The sequence below is a fragment of the Myotis yumanensis genome, unplaced genomic scaffold, assembly GCF_028538775.1.
Source record: "Myotis yumanensis isolate MYYU_CA2020_CCGP unplaced genomic scaffold, mMyoYum1.0.hap1 SCAF_2, whole genome shotgun sequence".
In the NCBI taxonomy this organism is placed as follows: Eukaryota; Metazoa; Chordata; class Mammalia; order Chiroptera; family Vespertilionidae; genus Myotis; species Myotis yumanensis.
The window spans coordinates 27,526,515-27,549,161 of record NW_027223753.1 but is presented as its reverse complement, the minus strand read 5'-3'; the positions used below and the strand labels follow the sequence as shown (position 1 = coordinate 27,549,161).

General features: G+C 42.2%; 1 protein-coding gene and 1 non-coding gene across 3 annotated transcripts in view; both read right to left on the bottom strand.

The window, feature by feature from the left end:
• Nucleotides 1-22,647, bottom strand: part of TESK2 (testis associated actin remodelling kinase 2) — a 125,695-nt gene that overhangs the window by 84,724 nt on the left and 18,324 nt on the right. The window contains exon 2 of one of the 2 annotated variants that reach the window (XM_070404880.1): nt 17,844-17,936. The exons of the other annotated variant lie outside the window; for it this stretch is intronic. The gene's annotated coding sequence lies outside the window, so the exon portion shown is untranslated. The remainder of the gene's footprint in view (nt 1-17,843; nt 17,937-22,647) is intronic. 2 annotated transcript variants of the gene reach the window in all.
• LOC139004677 (small nucleolar RNA SNORA24) lies at nt 1,232-1,359 on the bottom strand. The gene has a single exon (XR_011470526.1). It is a non-coding gene; the product is annotated as a small nucleolar RNA SNORA24 (small nucleolar RNA).

Genomic DNA, 22,647 nt, shown 5'->3' with positions numbered 1-22,647 from the left:
TTTCTCAATCCATTTGGTACTGTTGAAATTAACTAGTTATAAATAACTAGAAAGGAGTAAAGGGAAGGCCAAATAGATACATGCCCAGTAAAGTATGGATGAAATAGGGAAGGTACTTGTCCGTCAGTCACACCTGGGAATAGGTCATTGGACAGAACAGGTGTGTCCACTGCAAGCATGGGAAGATTTGAGATACATAAGCTCCTAAACAAAAGAGTTCCCTCTGTCTTGCACACTGGAATCCTGACTCCCCAGCAGTTGCCCACACGGCTCATGCCATGTAGACTCCACACATGGTGGACTAATGGACTGCAACTAGTCTAATGTTGTACGGGACACAACTCCACATGTAATGGAAACTTTGGACGCTGGCTTTGTTTTTGGTCCTGCTGAATCCTCAGCTGCACATCTTCAGAACTGGATGTAATTCCACGTAAAAAAAAAAAAAAGATCACTTATCCTTCCACGCAAGTCTTAGAAAAATGTTTTTTTCAAGGTATCGTAAGAATCTGACCCCTAACACCTAGTGGGGAAAGGGATCGATCCCCCACTTTCACCAATAACACATTGAGCCAAAACCGGTTTGGCTCAGTGGATAGAGCGTCGGTCTGCGGACTGAAGGGTCCCAGGTTCGATTCCGGTCAAGGGCATGTACCTGGGTTGCGGGCACATCCCCAGTAGGAGATGTGCAGGAGGCAGCTGATCGATGTTTCTCTCTCATCGATGTTTCTCGCTCTCTCTCTCCCTTCCTCTCTGTAAAAAATCAATAAAATATATTTTTTTAAAAAATAACACATTGAGATTTGGCTTCCCAGCAATTGTTGTCAGTTTGGCTCAAATAAACTCATAAAAATCCTTAGAGGTTTGGATGTTCCTTACGTTGACAGGTTTGTACTAGTGCCCAGTATTATATTCTTTTTTTTCTTTTTCTTAAATAAAATCCCGTCTGTGTAGCTAACTCACAGGGCGGAGACCACCTCAGGGCGTTCAGTTACTCCCCACTCAGCTGGCTAATTATTCTTCTGAATTACAAAATGCCAGCAGAACGGGCCAGTTCTGGCCTCCCAGTTCCTTCGCAGGTAAGACTAGCTCTGAAATACAGACGAAAAGGAACGTACCATATCGTATGTTTTCCATCACCCATTGCAGCAATTAGTTCAACTTCGCAGAAACATTTGAAAAATACATCTTTGTGCAGTAACCCCGCACTCCACAGGGCTTTAGACGTGAAGAATGTCACTTGTGCAAGTCAGAATCTGATACCAATTAAATGGTGACAGCTTTGCCAATAAACAAGAAAATGCTCTTCCATGGCTAGGAAGGTAGACTGCCACAGTGACCCAGTATTATATTCTTGAGCACTTTATGCATAATTTCACACATTTAGTAGCTATGTATTGAGCAATTTTAGGCTCTGGCTAAAGGCTCAACTTTAGCAAATGCTGTGTTTTAAATACATTTCCTATCTTCCGCCCTAAGCAAAAAGCTCTTTTAGGGCAGGATTTTATTTATTTCTCTATCCCTAGCATCTAGCTCAAAGTCCTATACCTAATGAGCATTCACTAAGTAAATATCAGTTGAGTAATTAAATAAATGAATAAGATAGCAAGTAGTCCCAATGTTTATTACATGCTGGAATAAAAGCAGAGAGCTATGAGATCACAAAGGGGAAGCAACCAACCCTCTTACTCTCCTCACTGCAAAATAATACACTCTAGAATCAGCTATCTGTAATATCTTTCACATGCCTTCACATGTATCATATTTACAGAAATACTTCTACATACTGAGTGAATCCAAGTTGTCCATACAACTTGTGTGCTTCCAGTTATTTTTTTTCCAGCTGGATTATCAATTCAAGTAAAGGATCTTGGGAGATATTTCTGCATAGCAATATACACACAGTAAAATTTGCTACCTGATAAATTATCCCTTGATGTCACCTAGGGCTGAGCTCAGCCCACAGAGACATCTGCAAATATTTTACTAATTAGCAGCCCAACTTTCCACATCAGCTCTAGAGGAAATATTAAATGTCCTGAACATGGCCAAAAGCTACAATCATGCACTGTTGTGTGTGAACCTTAAGTATACATATAATACAGAGTCTCCTTTAAAACACATTTTTCACCCCAAAACATTGAACCTTCCATGAGAGTTTTTTCTCTGAAACCCCCTGTGACTCAAAGAGTTTGCAAAACCAGATAAATGCAACAAGAAAGCCAATAGGAAATTTAGCAACAAACTGTTTTGACAGACAATAAGGATATACAACCAAGACCATTTCCAAGATGCAGAGTTCTAAGCATTGGACTGCTATCACCCTCTTTCTGCCAGGCTTTTCAATGCTAAACTCCTTGAAAAGGGGGGTGGGAAGTGAGGAAGGAAGTTCTTTTTCCTCTTTATTCTTTCTTTTGTAAATCTAATACGGTGTCAGCCCCTTGGAATTTGTGTTTGTAGATGTGGCAGCTTCTCTGATCGTTAGGAACCTATCTATCTCTGCTGCTTGTCTCTCTTTTTCTTCTTCTCTACCCAAATAAAGGTACTTACTTCTCAAGGCTCAATCCATGCTGCCCTAGTCTTCTCTGCCCATGCTCTTTCCTTGACTGTTTCTGACATTGAAAACATTTCCCTGATGGTTAAAAATATGCTCAGTTCCTACATAACACTGCTTTCATGCCAGAGTAATTCTGTACAATTAAGGATTTTCTCTATATTTATTTTTCCTTAATGCCATTCTTGATTTTGAAGGTTACCTTTATTCTCTGACTACCTGGGGTAGTTTAATTCTGAAATGGTTTATTTGATGTGAGGAGAAAGGCAAGCAGACAGACACACATACACCACCCATCTTGCTCATGATGTTTTGGAGTTGGGGTGGTTGAGATCACTCCCAGAATTCACTATTTTGTTTCCCAAATGGCCTTGGTATAAACTGATTTCTAGTCAGAGCAACAACTGAAAACTGGTATGTCAGAAAGGTCTAATAGGCTTTCTCATAACCCTCATCCTCAAATAAAATATATACTACCTCACATCATCCTCACTGTCCAATTCTTAGTCATCTTACAAAAGCTTCCTTATACATCTCAAGACATAGAGCTTAACTCTTTTCTGACACAGTAGTTATTTTAAAAATATAGGCATTAATTACATCTTGTTAGAACAGGACCACCTGGTGTTGATGAAAACACTTCTTACAGTAAGGTCTCAAAGAAGCATATAAAGATGGACAAACCCAACCATCAAGTAAAAACAGACAATCTGAGAAAATCTATGAGTTATCTGTAAGCAGGCTGCAACATGCTCACATTTAAAAGAGAAAAGATTCACTCTCTTGCAAATTTCACAAGTTACAGTTTGACAGGCTAAAAAATTATGGTCAGTTGGGACACAGATCACTGTAGTAACACTACCATTTTGATACCCAGGTTCTTACTTCTCAAAGCAGACAAGGCTACTGAAGAACGAAAAGCCTTTACCTTCCCAAGCACAAAAATAAAATATCCCAGAACAAAATAACATTCATACTGAAATGTGCCCCTTGCTTTCCTTATACCACAACTGTTAATAATGCTACAGATTTAGAGTTTGCATGACAAACTCCATGGCACTAAATAATAAATGTATAACCATGAATGCAAATAAATCAATTTTTCAGGACCAAGCAGATGGCAGATATGTGGCTTTTTGTTTTGTAAGTTTACTATTTTCTTATAGCTTGGCATTTCCAGACATAGTGCTGTCAATTTAGGAAAATATTTCAGGGAGAAAAAGTAGGAACTTAAGTCTCTATCTTATATAACTATTTATATACTTATCACACAAACTGAATCAGGTTAAACTCTATAAGAAAGTATTTTTGGAATATATAGGCAGTCCCAAAAAATATATACACACTTTGAATAATTATTAATTCCAATAGGTTAACTCTGAAATGAAAGTAACATCAATTGAACCCTAGCCAGTTTGGCTCAGTGGATAGAGCGTCAGCCTGCAGATTGAAGGGTCCTGGGTTTGATTCTGGTCAAGGGCACGTGCCTAGGTTGCAAGCTCAATCACTGGTCCTGGTCAGGGCTCATTTGGGAGGCAACCAATCAACTTGTCTCTTTCACATCAATGTTTCTCTCTCTCTGTCTCTCCCTTTTCCCTCCAGTCTCTCTAAAAATCAACGGAAAAATATCCTCGGGTGAGGATTAACAAATAAAACAAAAAATAAAAAATGTCCCTGATACTGTCAAGAACAATAAATCAGTGGTTTAAAAAAAAATGAAATATTTTGCCCAGCGGGCATCGCTCAGTGGTTGAGCATCAACCTATGAACCAGGAGGTCATGGCTCGATTCCTGGTCAGGGCATATGCCTGGGTTGCAGGCTCAATCCCCAGTGTGGGGCATGCAGAAGGCAGTCGATCAATGATTCTCTCTCATCATTGATGTTTCTATTCTCTCTCCCTCTCTTTTCCTCTCTGAAATCAACAAAAAATATATTCAAAAATAAATAAATAAAATAAAATAAAAAGCATGTTTAGAACTTCAAATCATTTCACTCTTCTCCATCCCCATTGCCAACACACTTGCTTCCACCACAAATCACATTGCCAAACTGAATCTATTCTTACCCTCTCCAATTCATTTGATAACTATAGTTAGAGTAAACGTTTTATTATAATGCATAACAGAACATATTAAATCCTTGTTTAAAAGCAAATCTCGCCGAAACCGGTTTGGCTCAGTGGATAGAGCGTCGGCCTTCGGACTGAAGGGTCCCAGGTTCGATTCCGGTCAGGGGCATGTACCTGGGTTGCGGACACATCCCTCGTAGGAGATGTGCAGGAGGCAGCTGATCGATGTTTCTCTCTCATCGATGTTTCTAACTCTCTATCCCTCTCCCTTCCTCTCTGTAAAAAATCAATAAAATATATTTAAAAGCAAATCTCTTAAGATAAATTCCAAAACCCTCATCCTTGAGGACCTCTACAGATGATGATGTCCTGAACAATAAATCCCTACTTACCTCTGCAGCACCATTTCATCTCTTACCAATCTCCCCTTACCCCTCTCTGCTCTAGCCGCACCTCAGGCTTCTCTCACGTAAGGCCTGTGAATAAACTGTTCCTTCCCCCTTGGAATGCTCATCTCCAACCCACTCCTTCACTTAGCTAGTTCCTACTCACCCTTCAGTTCTCAACTTAAACTTCACTTTCTCAAGATCATCATTTTCCCTCTCCAAATCAGATTACGGCCACTGCAACCTGTATGAGCCAACAGACTTTAGGTTGCCCTCCATGATTCTTGTTTCCTGGTGCCATTGTGTGGTCTTCTCCCCTTAAGCTGGCAGGATTTGTGACTTACTTCTAATCAATACAATATGGCAAAGGTAACTTTAATCTAAATTTAAAGCATCTATTACCTTCAACTTAAATATAATGATGTTATACAAGATTATAACCTATCTTTCTAGGAAACTCTCACTTGCTGGCTTTGAAGAATCAAGCTGCCATATGGAAAGGGACACATGGCAAGGAACTGAAGGCAGCCGCCAGCAAGAACCTGAAGCCTACCCAGTCAATGTGGCTTAGTGGTAGAGCATTGACCTATGAACCAGAAGGTCACGGTTTGACTCCTGGTCAGGGCATATGGCCAGGTTTCAGGCTCAATCACCAGTAGGGGGCGTGCAGGAGGCAGCCAATCAATAATTCTCTCTCACTGATGTTTGTATTTCTCTCTCCCTCTCCCTCTCTCTAAAATCAATAAAAATATATTTAAAAAAACAAAAACGTGATGCCCTCAATTCAGCAGGCTGCAAGAAAATGAATGCTGCCAACAACTTTATGAGCTTAGTAGCAGATCCTTCCCCAGTTGAGCCTGGATAAGATGGCAATCCCAGATGACACCTATTGCAGCTTTGTGAAACCTGAAGCAGGGAGCCCAGGTAAGTAATATCTGGACTCTTGAACCACAGAAACAGATATAACAAACATGTGTTCTTTTAAACCACTGCATTTGTGTTAATACTGTTATGCAGCTATAGGTAACTAATATACCATGCTTCTCTTATGTTACATTACCCTTTTGATTACTTAATATAAATATTTATCATTAGACTAGAGGCCCAGCACACGAAATTCGTTCACTCAGGGACTGGGGGGGGAGGGGGTCCTTAGCCCGGCCTGCGCCCTCTCCCAGTCCAGGAGCCCTCAGGGAATGTCCAACTGATGGGGAGTGAGCCTAAGCTGGCAGTCAGACATCCTTAGTGTTGCCATGGAGGCAGGAGAGGCTCCCCCCACCGCCGCTGTGCTCGCCAGCCATGAGCCCAGCTTCTGGCTGAGTGGTGTTCCCCCTGTGGGAGTGCACTGACCACCAGAGGCAGCTCCTGCATTGAGCGTTTGCCCCCTGGTGGTCAGTGCGCATCAGAGCAACTGGTCGTTCCGCCATTCGGTCAAGTTGCATATTAGCCTTTTATTATATAGGACTAGAGGCCCGGTGCACAAAAATTTGTGCACTTGGGGGGGAAAGGGGGGGTCCCTCAGCCCAGCCTGTGCCCTCTTGCAGTCTGGGACCCCTCGGGAGATAACAACCTGCTGGCTTAGGCCTGCTCCTGGGTGGCAGAGGGCAGGCCCAATCCCTAGGTGCAGCCCCTGGTCGGGCTCAGAGCAGGGCTGATTGGGGAGTTGGGGCGTCACCCCCTGTCATGCACAGAGCACGGCGGATTGGGAGGTTGTGATGCCACCCTCAGTCACGCTCAGGGTAGGGCTGATTGGGGGGTTGGGGCACCGCCCCCTATCACACTCAAGGCAGGGTCGATGGGGAGGTTGTGGCACCACCCCCTGTGATGCACAGAGCAGGGCCCATCAGGGGGTTGGGGCGCTGCCCCCTGTCACTCACAGAGCAGGGCCAATCAGAGGGTTGGGGCACTGCCCCCCCCACCCCCCCATCACGCACAGAGCAGGGCCCATCAGGGGGTTGGGGAGCTCCCCTGTCACGCACAGAGTAGGGCCGATAGGGGAGTTAGGGCACCGCCCCCTGTCATACACAGAGCAGGGCGGATCAGGGGGTTGGGGCGCCACCACTGTCACACTCAGGGCAGGGCCGATGGGGAGGTTATGACTCTACCCCGTCACAGACAGAGCAGGGCCCGTGGAGGAGGGGGGGGCGTTGGGGCACCACCCCCGTCACACACAGAGCAGGGCCGATCAGGGGGTTGGGATGCCACACCCTGTCACACACAGAGCAGGGCTGATCAGGGGGTTGGGGCGCCGCACCCTGTCACACACAGAGCCACAGGGCGATCAGGGGGTTTGGGTGCTGCACCCTGTCATGCTGATCCGGTGCCAGGAGACCTTGCGGCTCCGCTGATCCCGGTGCTGGGAGGCATATTACCCTTTTACTATATAGGATAGAGGCCTGGGGGCCAGCTGGTTTGCCCTGAAGGGTGTCCTGGATCAGGGTGGGGGTCCCTACTGGGGTGCCTGGCCAGCCTGGGTGAGGGGCTGAGGGCTGCTTTCAGGCTGGCGGTTTTGACAGAAGCTCCCAACCACTCCTTTTTTTCTTTTTTTTTTTTTTCTTCTGGGCCAGCTTTAGCTCTGGCTCTAGCTCTGAGGCTTCCGCTGCTGGTTTGTTTGCCGTTCTGTAATCGAAACAATGTATAACTTCAGCTCTGAGATCCCAGCCGGCTATATTTGTTACAAAGTTTCAAACTGCCAGCTCAGAGGCCTGCAAGTCAGGCGGGGAACGTTGGAGTCTGCAGTCACGGGAGCAAGCAAGCCTCATGTTCGCTTCCAGCTGCCTGGCTGCCGGCCGCCATCTTGGCTGACAGTTAATTTGCATAAGGATATGCTGATTAGCCAATGGGAAGGGTAGCGGTCGTACGCTAATTACCATGTTTCTCTTTTATTAGTGTAGATTATAAAGTTCTCAATGGCAGGAATCACAAGTCTTAATCACCACTGTATCTTAGCACTTAGTGTAGTGCCTGGCATACAGAAGAACCAGAATATACTGGATGGATGGATGGATGGATGGACGGATGCCTACTCTATGCCAGGCACAATACTGTATCCTGGAGAAATAAAAGTAAGACATGATCCCTGTTCTAACGGAGCTTAATTCTAAGTGGGATGACAGATACTTAAACAGGTAATTTCAACAGAATATGATAAAAGTAACATAGGTTTCTATGAAATATGGGCATTTAACTCAGACTTGCAAGGGTCTAGGTACAGAAGAAAAGAAAACCTCCTCAAGAGCAGTAAGATAAACAATGCTTGTTTTGGTGATGAAATCAGTACTAAGATTTCATTAACAAAAATACCTTTAGAATATAATCTACTTTCAAAGTGACCAAATATTTTTATGTGGTGATGTGGAAAGCCACATTTTAGTACAATATTAGTTAACAAGAAAACCAGTGATTCCAAAGAAATTCAAATAATCTTCTCAAGGAGTGTTTGGATATTGATTCTCAAGAGATCACCTATGTAAAAGATTTATATTGATCAGAAAATTCTTTTAAAAAATCCACACCACAGAAACTATTAGAACTAATAAAAGAGCTCAGCAAGGTTATAGGATACAAGATAAATATATAAAAATCAACTGTATTTTTCTACACTAGCTATTACCAATCTGAAAATGAAATTAAGGAAATAATTCCATCTATAACAAAACTGCTACAAACAACTTCCTATCCCTAGAACTCAGGGTAGCTGGGGCATTCTCCTTACATAAAGTTCTCCTCTGAGGAAAAAAGGATGCACTTCTGCGTGTGTTTTTCCAAGCAGTATGCCCTGCTGTCACTTTGGAGAGCACCAACTGGCTTTGGCCTGCCATTGGATTCTTTTCCTCACTTGATCTAAGCCACTGCATTCTTCCAGTACTCCCACTGCTGAAGTTAAAGGGAGGGTCCTCGTTGCACGAGTACATATAAGAATCCTCCCAAACCAAAGATCACTCTCTTAGTTTTTTTGTACAACCCCTTTAATTATAGTCACTTTCGTTTTAGTAAAAATTTCCTTTTTAACATCTACAAAAGAGAGCAAAGAAAAAAAAAATCCAATTTACAATAGCATCAAAACTTAACAGCTAATCTATAGAATTCTTAGAAGAAAACATTGGTAAAAATCTTCATAACAATGAATTTGCCCACAATTTCATGGATATGACACCAAAAACACAAACAACAATAGAAAAAAAATAAATTGGACTTCATCAAAATTAAGAACTTCTATGCATCAAAGGATACTTACATAAAGAATTTCTACAATCCTTTATAATACAACCCTAATATGCAAAGTGACCAAACAGTGGAACAACCGGTTGCTATGATGCACACTGACCACCAGGGGGCAGATACTCAACACAGAAGCTGCCCCCTGGCTGTCAGCCAGAAGCCGGGCTCACAGCTAACTAGCACAGCGATGGTGGCAGTGGCAGGAGCCTCTCCCGCCTCCACAGCAGCACTAAGGACCCCTCAGGGGATGTCCAACTGCGAGGGGGTGCAGGTCGGGCTGAGGAACTCCCCCCCCGCCCAGTGCAAGAATGTCGTGCACTGGGCCTCTAGTTAAAAATAAAAACAAACAATCCAATTCAAAAATAGGCAAAGAACTTGAATAGACATTTCTCAAAAGAAGATATACAAATGGCCAATAAGCAACTGAAAAAATGCTCAACATCACTAGTCATTAGGGAAATGTAAATCAAAACCACAGTGAGATACTATTTCACCACCAGTATAGTTATAATGACTTAATTAAGAAAAAGAGAGAAAGAAAGTAACAAGTGTTGGAGAGGTTATAGAGAAATTAATAAGCACAGGATTTCTTTCTAAGATGATAAAAATATTTTTAAAGTAGAGGGTGATGGATACAGAACCTTGTATACTAAAAATCATGGATTATATTTTTTATGACATGTGAATTATTTCTCAGAAAAATATAATGATACTTTGTTCTGGAATGCAATTCCAGGTTTTATAGTTTTCACATTACATACTAAAATACAGAGTTATCTTATGGGGTAATAAAGGGTAGTTAAGTTATCTCAATAGACTGGAATAATCATCTTCCTAGAAAGTCTCCTTTCAAGTATACTACCAAATATAACAAGCACTAATGTAAAAAGAAAGTAAGAGCTTTCTACTATATTCCAACAGAAGCACTCTTAATTTAAAACATTAAACAAATGTTTGTTTGTCAGCCACTGCTACCCTGGTGCTGAATAGTTCTGCCACTTACCGGAGGATGAAAGACTAGGGCCATTTGGTTTTAAGGTTTTTTCCCTTACTCTGCAAATGTACACTCACGCCACCTCCATTTACACACAACTCGATTTTTCCCTGAGTAGATTTCACTAACATCCACAATATTCCAAGTTATTTTCTTAGAAACAATGAAATTAATCTGTTTTATGGTTTTTAAAAAAATGAAAACAATTAATAATCAAAAGAAAATATATGAAGCTCACAAACAGTTTTAAATGTATATAAATCCAACTCATTTTGTTTATAAAAGTAAATTTTCCCAAATTCAGTAATATAGGTCATAAAATACTTTCAACTTCTCTAATGCTTATGGTTGAGAACCACTGCCCTAGTTCATCAGTCTTAATTATTTACTGACAGAGCAAATTAGCTAAACATATTTTTGTGAAATACAGCAACTGAATATACCTAAAAGAGGAGATCTATTTGTGTTGTTGTTTTTTAATAAATCAATACCTGGAATGACTATAAAACCAATCTTTTAAATACATTTTTAAAATATTAATGTATATTCCCAAATATACAGTGTGGAAAAACAGAACTATGCTTCAAAACTAATGAATTTAGGTTTTCTTCTACACATACCTTTCCCAGAATACAAAAAAGTACCAGCTTATCTATCTCTGTGTCTCTCTTCTTCTCTTCTTATAACCAGTATTAATAATCTCTACTCATTGTCCGGCCAAGGTGGTTCAGTGGTTGAGCATCAGTCTATGAACCAGGAGGTCAGGGTTCCATTCCCAGTCAGGGCACGTGCTCGGGTTGCAGGGTCAATCCCCAGTGTGGGGCATGCAGGAGAAAGCCGATCAATGATTCTCTCTCATCATTGATGTTTCTAGCTCTCTCTCCCTCTCCCTTCCTCTCTGAAATCAATTAAAAAAAATTTTTTTTAAATAATAATCTCTACTCATAATCAATAATTATGCAGGCATTGAAAGAGAACTTTATGTTCAAAACTTTCTACTTCTACCATGCTAATCTGTAGAACAATGATAAATTAATTGCAACCTAAAATACATGTTACCCAATAACAATATAATTGTTTTTGAGGTTCTAAGACATTTACAATCCATAAACATAGCCCAAGTTTAACCAACAAAATTACCAGGTTGATTAATTTAAAAATGTGTGCTACTGCCCTAACTGGTTTGGCTCAGTGGATATAGAGTATTGGCCTGCAGACTGAAAGGTCCCAGGTTCAATTCTGGTCATGGGCATGTACCTTGGTTGTGGGCACATCCCCAGTAGGAGGTGTGCAGGAGGCAGCTGATCGATGTTTCTAACTCTCTATCCCTCTCTCTTCCTCTCTGTAAAAAATCAATAAAACATATTTTTTAAATATTTTAAAAAATAATAAATAAAATAAAAATGTGCGCTACCTCTGACAGTCACAATCTGAAGGAGCCCAAGTTCCTTCCAAACCAACTGCTCAAACAGATATTTTTACAGCTATACAACTAAATAAGGTTACTTAAGACAAAATAATTTTTGGTAAAGAAAACAACAAATTATCCTAATTGTAATTCACGGGGCTACTGACCCACACAGTGTAAAACAAAAATCATGAGGATTTTGCAAGTTGTAGTTTTTCATCCTTCATAAAGTACAGCCTAATAGTCTTTGTTAATTACATAAAGCCAGGCTTCAGAACTAAATAAAGAATAGTGTAAATTGAACAGATGAATGACCAGAAGGTCCTAATTTCTAAAGTGAATTATTTTGAAGAAATACAAATAAGCAGCAGCATAAATCCACATTTCTCAATGTGAAATCATCAATCAAACAGTCTTTCTTTTGCTATCTAAGGCAACTAAAAGGCCTTAAGATATCTGCATAATCTCCCACATGAGAAGTCAAATATTTCCTTTTATTGCCATGAATATACTTTTTATTTAACCTGACCTTAAAGCTCTGTAATCATCTGTACTTTGTAATCAAAGATAAAAACTAACCATCACATAGCTATGCACTATAGTTAGTTATTAGACCAGAGGTTGGTTAACTTTTTCTGTAAAGGGGCTAGATAGTATACATCTTAGGCTATGAGAGCCTATAGTCACTGTTGCAACTACTCAGTTATGTCATTGTAACACAGAATCAGCCACAGAACATACACTAACAAATGGGTGTGGACGTGTTCCAATAAAACCTTACCAAAAAAAGCGGCAGACTGGATTTGGTACAAGGGCTATGGTTTGCCAAACCTTGAATCAAACTATTACATATGAGAAGAAATAAATAGACCTATTCCTCTCTTTCCCAATGATAATGTTCTGACCATAATACTAATTACTTACTAAAATACTACAAAATACAATTAACTAGCTTTCTCCTATTTTGTAATGGACATTCACAGTGGAATAATGCTAGACTCTATTGCCTTAAATGAGGAATAAGAACCAACTATGAGAATCAAGTTCAGAATTAAAATTTGTACTATAGCCTTGTGAAGTTGTGTGACCTCTGAAAATGGTTCGCTATTCGCTAGACACAGAAAACCCCACAAAATCATGTATATCAAGAGGCTCAAATCTTCGTGTTCACTTTAAGAACACTCGTGAAACTGTCCAAACCATCAAGGGTATGCATATTCGAAAAGCCACCAAGTATGTGAAGGACATCACTTTAAAGAAGCAATGTGTGTCATTCCGTCGTTACAATGGTGGAGTTGGTAGGTGTGCCCAGGCAAAACAGTGGGGCTGGACACAGGGTCGGTGGCCCAAAAAGAGTGCTGAATTTTTGCTGCACATGCTTAAAAACGCAGAGAGCAATGCTGAACTTAAGGGTTTAGATGTAAACTGTCTGGTCATTGCGCACATTCAGGTGAACAAAACTCCCAAGATGCGGCATAGAACCTACAGAGCTCATGGGCATATTAACCCATACATGAGCTCTCCCTGCCACACTGAAATGATCCTTACTGAAAAGGAGCAGGTTGCTCCTAAACCAGAAGAGGAGGTTGCACAGAAGAAAAAGATTACCTCAGAAGAAACTGAAGAAACAAAAACTTATGGCCCAGGAGTAAATTTAGCATAAAATAAATCTAAATGTAAGGTAAAAAAAAAAAAGATTTGTACTATAAACACTGTACAGAAACCTGAGCCAAAAAATAAAAATAAAGGCTTTAAGTTCAGATCCAGAATCTATATGATCCCAGCAGAGGCAACTGTGAGACCATTGTATTGGGACATATCACATATCATCCACAATCTAGAACACAAGAACTCCAAGGAAAAACATTTCCCACTGATGATAGGCTTTCAATAAAAAATTATAAATCACAGGAGAAATGAAAAACCAAGAAAAAGAACCAGCAGAACAAACAGCAACAGGATCCAAACTCTAAGAGTTACAACTAATTTGAAAGGGACTTAAAACAAACAAAAAATTTTAATGGCCAAAGCTTACTCATCTCTATGCAAGCATATTAGAAACCTATAAGAAATATTTTTCTAGTAAAAATAATTTACCAAAATTGACTCAGAAGAAACAAAAATCTAAATAAGCCAATTACCCTAGAAGAATAGGAAAAGTTTTCAAGCAATTGGCCAAGCATTTCACAGGGTAATTCTATCAAATATTTAAGGAATAAATTATTCCAATATTATTTAAACTTTTCCAAGACACAGGGAGGTAAAAATCTTCCAAATTATTTTTATGAGGCAACATTGTTACCTCTTATTTTTATGAGGTACCATTGTTACCAAAACCTAACATGCTTACCAACAAAAGCATGAAAGAGAAAACCACACACCAGAGCATAGATGGACCTGGAGAGTATTATGTTAAGTGAAATAAGCTAGTCAGAGAAAGACAAATACCATATGATCTCACTTATATGTGAAATCTAATGAACAAAATAAACTGGCCAACAAAATAGAACCAGAGGTATGAATACATGGAACAGAATGACAAATGACAGAGGGGAGGGTTGAGGGGGGACTGAATGAAAGAAGGTGAAGGGAATTAACCAAAGAAAATATATGGCCGAAGCCGGTTTGGCTCAGTGGATAGAGCGTCGGCCTGCGGACTGAAAGGTCCCAGGTTCGATTCCGGTCAAGGGCATGTACCTGGGTTGCAGGCACATCCCCAGTAGGGAGTGTGCAGGAGGCAGCTGGTCGATGTTTCTCTCTCATCGATGTTTCTAACTCTCTATCTCTCTCCCTTCCTCTCTGTAAAAAATCAATAAAATATATTTAAAAAAAAAAAAAAGAAAATATATGCATTCCCTACAGACACAGTCAACAGTGTGGTGATGGCCAGAGGGAAGGAGAGGGCAGGGGCTAGGTGGGGGTGGCCAAAGCGGGGTGGTGGTGGTGGAAGAATCCATAATAGTGTCAACAATAAAAATAAAGTGGCTTGGTGGTTGAACACTGACCCATGAACCAGTAGGTCACAGTTTGATTCTGGGTTGTGGACTTGATCCCCAGTTGGGGGGGGGGGGGGGGGGTAGGGTGGCGGTGCAGGAGATAGCTGATTGATTCCCTCTCCCTCTTCCTTCCTCTCTGAAATCAATAAAAACATTTTTTTAATAAAAAAATAACCCTAGCTGGTATGGTCCAGTGGATAGAGCATCAGCCTGTGGACCAAAGGGTCCTGGGTTCGATTCTAGTCAAGGGCACGTACCTTGGTTGCAGGCTCCTCCCTTCCCCCTCCCCCCCCCCCCCGGGGCCCTGGTTGGGGCTCATACAGGTGGCAACCAATCGATGTGCTTCTCTTACATTGATGTTTCTCTCTGTCTTTCCCTCTCTCTTCCACTCTTCCTAAAAATTAATGGAAAAATATCCTCGGGTGAGGACTAACAAATAATAATAATAATAAAAATTTTAAAATAAAGTTAAAAAGAAAAAAATAGTAAAAGAAAACCACAAACCAATCTCACAAATATCAAAGCAAAAACACCCCAGCAAAATGAAATTAGTCCAATAACCAGGCTCAAGTGTGCAAGCAGGTCTGAGGTCACTGAAATCTCAGCACCATCTACCCTCCGGGCCGGGCAGTGTGAAGTGCTGAACCTGTGACGAGAACTTCCACGTGTGAGAGGCTCCGCTGCTCAGTAACCTTTCCTGGTGGTTTGTGAAAACGATCCTTTGGCTGAACATGCCCAACCCTCAGATATGGAGGTGTTAGAAGAGCCGTTTCCAGCCATCTGGACAGCTCTCGGGGAGAACATATCTCTCTCCATCGGGTGAGGAGAAACCCACATGCTTTTTACACAACTAAAAGTAAAAATGGATGGATGTACAGCAAACTCTTCGTGACTTCTGAATTTACTCCTCCACGTGCCCCAAACAACCCTGGGGTTCAAACCTGCAACCCAAGCATGTGCCCTTGACGGGGAATCGGACCCTTCAGTGCTCAGGCTGAAGCTCTAACCCAGCGATGGCGAACCTATGACGCATGGCAGAGGTGACATGCAAACTCATTTTTTTGGTTGATTTTTCTTTGTTAAATGGCATCTACACTAATAAAAGAGAAACATGGTAATTGGCGTACGACCGCTACCCTTCCCATTGGCTAATCAGCGTATCCTTATGCAAATTAACTGTCAGCCAAGATGGCGGCCGGCAGCCAGGCAGCTGGAAGCTAACAGGAGGCTTGCTTGCTGTGGACTCCAACGTTCCCCCCGGCCTCTGAGCTTCAGTTGGAAACATAGTAACATTTACAGAAGATAAACAAAACTCCAGAAACCTCCTGTCAGTCAGCCGGGATCTCAGAGCTGGAGTCACAACATTGTTTCGAATACAGAAAACAAAGGCCAGAAACCTGCTTTCAGCCGAGCCTCAGAGAGAAAGCCGGCTCTCAGCTCCAGAGACAGCCATAGAAGGTAAATAAATGCCAGAATAAAAAAAAAAAAGAAAAAAAGGAGAGGTTTGGAGCTCCAGTCGCCCGCCAGCCTGAAAACAGCCCTCAGCCCCTCACCCAGACTGGCCAGGCACCCCAGTGGGGACCCCCACCCTGAAGCAACAAGATGGCGGCTAATTTGCATACTGAAGGCAGGCGGCAGCAGGCAAGGCTGTCTGCGGTCTGGGACCCGGATCTGTGACCCTGCCAGGCGGGATCAGCGGAGCCTCGAGGCCTCCCGGCACCAGGATCAGCATGACAAGGGGCAGCGCCCAAACGCCCTGATTGCCCTGCGGCTCTGTGTGTGATAGAGGGCGGCGCCCCAACCCCGATTGCCCTGCGGCTCTGTGTGTGACAGTGGCGGCGCCCCAACCCCCCAACGGGCCCTGCTCTATGTGAGACGGGGTAGAGCCATACCTCCCCATCGGCCCTGCCCTGAGTGTGACAGGGTGTGGCGCCTCAACTACCCTCCCCCCCCACGGGCCCTGCTCTGTATGTGACAGGGGGCAGTGCCCCAGCTCCCCTATTGGCCCTACTCTGTGCGTGACAGGGGGGAGCTCCTCAACCCCCTGATTGGCCCTGCTCTGTGTGTGACAGGGGGCAGCTCCCCAACCCCCTGATCGGCCCTGCTCTGTGTGTGACAGGGGGCAGCTCCCCAACCCCCTGATCAGCCCTGCTCTGTGCATGACAGTGGGGAGCCCCCAAAACCCCTGATTGACCCTGCTCTGTGCATGACAAGGGGGAGCTCCCCAAACCCCTGATGGGCCCTGCTCTGTGTGTGACAGAGTACGGAGCCCCAAGCCCCGATGGTCCCTGCTCTGTGAGTGACAGGGGGCAGTGCCCCAACCCCCTGATCGGCCCTGCTCTGTGCGTGGCAAGGGGTGGCGCCACAACTTCCCTATCGACCCTGCCTTGAGTGTGACAGAGGGCGGTGCCCCAACCCCCCAATCGGCCCTACCCTGAGCGTGACTAGGGGTAGCATCGCAACCTCCCCATCCGCCCTGCTCTGTGCATGACAGGGGGCGGCGCCCCAACTCCCCAATCGGCCCTGCTCTGAGCCCGACCAGGGGCTGCACCTAGGGATTGGGCCTGCCCTCTGCCACCCAGGAGCAGGCCTAAGCCAGCAGATCATTATCTCCTGAGGGGTCCCAGACTGCGAGAGGGCACAGGCCGGGCTGAGGGACCCCCTCTCCCTCCTGAGTGCACAAATTTTTGTGCACCGGGCCTCTAGTTTAAATATATAAAATAAATATCAAAAATATTTTTAAAAAAGAAATTAGCAGCACATTAAAGAATAATACACCAGGGCCGAAACCGGTTTGGCTCAGTGGATAGAGCGTCGGCCTGCGGACTGAAGGGTCCCGGGTTCGATTCCGGTCAAGGGCATGTACCTGGGTTGTGGGCACATCCCCAGTGGGAGATGTGCAGGAGGCAGCTGATCGATGTTTCTCTCTCATCGATGTTTCTAACTCTCTATCTCTCTCCCTTCCTCTCTGTAAAAAATCAATAAAATATAAAAAAAAAAAAAAGATGTCCAAAATCTATTATAAAAAAAAAAAAAGAAGAATACACCAGGAATGCAAGGATAGCTCATTATTAGAATACCTACTAATATAATTCCCTTTAATAAAGTATCAAAAAAAATACTTTTATCACAATATGTATTAAGAGTTCCCAGAGAAATAGAACCAAAGGGATATATACAGATAGAAAGAGATTTATTATTAGAAAATGGCTCACACGATTATGGATGCTGAGAAGTCCCAAGATCTGCAGTTAGCAAGCTGGAGACCCAGGAAGCCAAAGGTGAAGTTCCAATCTGAGTCCAAAGGCCTGAGAACCAGGAGAGCCAATGGTGTAAGTTCCAGTCCAAAAGTTGACAGGCTCAAGGCCAAAGAAGAGCCAATATTTCAATTCCAAGCAAAAGGCAGAAGACTGATGTCCCATCTCAAGCAATTAGGTAGAAGTTCCCTCTTAATCACAGGAGGGTCAGCCTTTTTGTTCTATGCAGGCCTTCAAATAATTGGATGAGGGCAACTCACATTAGGGAGGGCAATCTGCTTTACTCAGTCTACTGATTCAAATGTTAATCTCGCCCTAGCCGGTTTGGCTCAGGGGAGAGTATCGGCCTTCGGCCTTCGGACTGAAGGGTCCCAGGTTCGATTTCGATCAAGGGCACATGCCTGGGTTCGGGCTTGATCCCCAGTAGGGGGCATGCAGCAGGCAGCCAATCAATGATTCTCTTTCATCATTGATGTTTCTATCTCTCTCTCTCTCCCTCTCTGAAATCAACAAGAATATATTTTTTAAAATGTTAATCTCAAAATAATGTTTGATCAAATATGTAGGCACTCCGTGGCCCAGTCATGTTGACATAAAATTAACCATCATACTACAGATTCTGAAAAGACTTTTGTTAAAATTCAACACTCATTTTTTTAAAAATATAGATATGTATTTTATTGATTTTAGAGAGAAAGGGAGAGGGAAAGAGAAACAGAAACATTAATGATGAGAGAGAATCATTGATTGGCCACCTCCTGCTCGCCTGCTACTGGGGATCGAGTCCACAACTTGGCATTTGCCCTGACCAGGATGGAACTGTGACCTCCCATTTCATAGATCAACGACAACCACACTGGCCAGGCAACATCCATTCTTCATAGCAACAATTCTTTTTTTTTTTTTTAATTAGTATTCAGAAATCCATAGCAATTTTTTAAATATTTTTTTTATTGATTTTTTACAGAGAGGAAGGGAGAGAGATAGAGAGTTAGAAACATCGATGAGAGAGAAACATTGATCAGCCACCTCCTGCACATCCCCCACGGGGGATGTGCCCGCAACCCATGTACATGCCCTTGACCAGAATCGAACCTGGGACCTTTCAGTCCGCAGGCCAACGCTCTATCCACTGAGCCAAACCGGTTTCGGCAATAACAGCAATTCTTAACAAAATAGCAGGGTTTTTTTGTTAAGATTTTGAATATCCAATAGAATAAAAGATATATATTTCAGCCCCAAATCATATAATGTTTAATTAGGAAACACCCCAAGTATGCCAGTCAGGAACATGACAAAGATGTCTAATAGCTCTATTGTTTAACATTTTAGGGAGTATTAGTCAAGCAGTTTGTTGAGAGGAATGTGAGGTATAAAAATGGGAAATAAATTTATCATCATTTACAGCTGATATGATTATACACCATAAAAACAAATCAACTCAAAAACTATTGCAAATATTTTAAAAATTCAGTATGCCAGCTGCATCAAAGATCAGTATGTAAAAATTAATAGCCTTCATATGCAAATAACAAACAAAAGATAAAATGGAAGGAGAGTTCCCATTTACAACTGCAACAGGAGAACAAACTAAGAATAAACATTGCAAGAAACACATATTTTTTAAATTTTTAATTTCTACCAAGGAGCACAAAATACTTGAACAGATATAAAGGCATGCCATGTGATTATATAAAGTCTCAATATCATAAAGATATCAATTCTCCCTAAATTAATCTATAAATTTACTCTAATTTCAATAAAAAATAGCGACAGTTATGTTTTTGGAAACTGGCAAATTGATTCTAAAACTCCCGTAAAAAAATAAGGAAAAAACACCAAGAAAATTCTGAAAAGGAAGAATAACAATGGGTAACTAGTCTAACTAGATATTAAAATAAAGCCACAATGATTAAATTATTAACAGTGTGTATTGATATATGAATAGACAAGTCAATACAACAGAAAAAAGTCTAGAAACTGACATTAAACCCCCTGAGTTGAAAAAAGATTCTAGACAGTTATACTCTGAATATAAATAAGATTTTAAAATGTCTTAACTAGGGGAGGGGATCAAAGAAAAAAAAGCCTTAACCAATTTATTTCCAATACACCGTTCCTTTTTCAAAAATATCCTATATAATAAAATCCTAATATGCAAATCGAACAAACAGCAGAATGACCGGTGGAATGACAGGTCACTATGACGTGCACTGACCATAGAGGGAGCACCATTCAACCAGAAGCCAGGCTCACAGCTGGCAAGCGCAGCAGCGGTGGCAGGAGCCTCTCCTGCCTCTGCTGAAGGCAGGCTGTAAGGAGCGAGGGGTCCCGGACTGTGAGAGGGCACAGGCTGGGCTGAGGGGGACTCCCCCTCCCCAGTGCATGAATTTCGTGCACCAGGCCTCTAGTAACATGATAATAAGCTATACCTACCTAATCAAGTCTATAAGAGTCCCCCTTTAAATAAAAATTATATATCTAAGTAATAAGAACTGTTACAATTTAATTAGCAACATGTACATCTTAAAATCAACAGTATATTAAATTAAATGAAATATGTCATAAAAACATTAGAAGAAACAGCATAATATTTTTTTTTTAACATTTTTATTGATTTCAGAGAGGAAGGGAGAGGGAGAGAGAGATAGAAACATCAATGATGAGAGAGAATCATTGATTGTCTGCCTCCTGCATGCTCCCTACTGGGGATCAAGCCCACAAACCCAGGCATATGCCCTTGGCCAGAATCAAACCTGAGACCCTTCAGTCTGTAGGCCAATGCTCTATCCACTGAGCCAAACCAGCTAGGGCTAGCATAATATTTTCAAAACCTTGCAGTGGGAAGGCTCTCTTTGGCAAAATATAAAATCCACAAGTTATAAATGAAAAGATTGATAGATCTAACTACATAAAAATTAGAAAGACAAAAGACAGGCAGAGAGAAAATACTTGTAACACATGTAATAAAGAATTATTATCAGGATTTATAAAGAACTACCAAAAAATCAACACAATAAAAATATACGCAAATTATATAAATAACCAACAGAAAAGGATTTCATTAATCAGAGCATACAAATTTAAATAAGTTAATAAGCCTGGAACATATGGTCAATTGATTTTTGACAGGGTGCCAGGACCATTCAATGGAGAAAGAACAGTCTTTTCAACAAATGTTGCTGGGAAAATTGTATATCCACATGCAAAAGAATGAAGTTAGACCCTTACTTTACACCATATACAAAAGAATTAACTTACATGGATCAAAGTACTAAGTGTAAGAGCTAAAACTATAAAATTCTTAGGACAAACACAAGAAAAATCTTCATGATGTTGAATTTGGCATATTTCTTGGATATGACACCAAAAGTATAAGTAACAAAAGAAAAAATAGATATACTGAACTTAATCAGAGTTAAAAACTTGCCGAAACCGGTTTGGCTCAGTGGATAGAGCGTCGGCCTGCGGACTGAAAGGTCCCAGGTTCGATTCCAGTCAAGGGCATGTACCTGGGTTGCGGGCACATCCCCAGTAGGAGATGTGCAGGAGGCAGCTGGTCGATGTTTCTCTCTCATCGATGTTTCTATCTCTCTATCTCTTTCTCCCTTCCTCTCTGTAAAAAAATCAATAAAATATATTTAAAAAAAAAAAAAAAAAAAACTTGTGTGCATCAAAGGACACAATCAAGAAAGTGAAGACAACCTATAGAATAGTTTTAAATCATATATCTGATAAGATATACATATCCCTTACATAGAACCTAATTAAAAAATGAGCAAAGGAGTTTTGGGAGAGAAACCAAGATGGCGGCATAGGTAAACACCAGAGTTTGCTGCCTCGAACAACCACTTCAAAAATACAACTAAAAGGCAGAACAGACATCATCCAGAACCACAGGAAGACTGGCTGAGTGGAAGTTCTACAACTAGGAGGAAAGAGAAAAGCATACCGAGGCTCAGAGGAGGCACAGTGCTGAAGTAAAATACTAAGGTTCGGAGTGCATGCGGAGCGGGCCGGCTGCTGAGGGCGTGGTTGTCGTTTTCAATCGGGAGGAAGTCTCAGGCTCTGAGCTCCAGTTCCGGGCCAGTCTCTAGGGACCCAGGCTCATACGGGGGAAGCGGGACTGTCTGGCATCGCTCAGAACCCTAGGGCAGCTTTCTCTCTGTGGGGCTTGCAGCAACTACTGGGACACTGAGAAGCAGAGCCTCTGAGGACAAGACTCAGAGCAGCCATAACTGCTAACCCCGCCCTGTTGATCTTGTGGGACCCGCCCCGCCCAAGCCCTGCAAGGAGACTTTTGCTGAATAGCCTCAGGCAAAGGCTAGATTAGCACCTCCCTAGAGATCCAGGAGCCAGGAAGCCCAGAGGTCAGAGTGGGACCATCCAGTTTGCAGCTCCGTGGAACCATAAAAGACACACTCAGGGGGCAGACTCAGTGAGCACCAAAGCCCCATCGAAGCAAGTCTAGCCCCAGAGGGGTGTCTCCAGCACAGAAGTTCTCCCACTGCAGATACAGCTGATTCTCACAGCCAATTGGCCTGGAGGTCAATTCCTCACAGTGATAACTACAACAATCAAGGCTTAACTACAACAAGACTGTACACAAAGCCCACAAGGGGGTGCACCAAGAGTGTCTACCTCACGTAATTGGGACACTTAGTACAGAAAGGCACTCTATTGACACAGCGAAGCATAAAAAATGCTGAGACAAAGAAACAGGACACAAACGACAGAATTGGAGGAAAGCAAACTGTTGGAT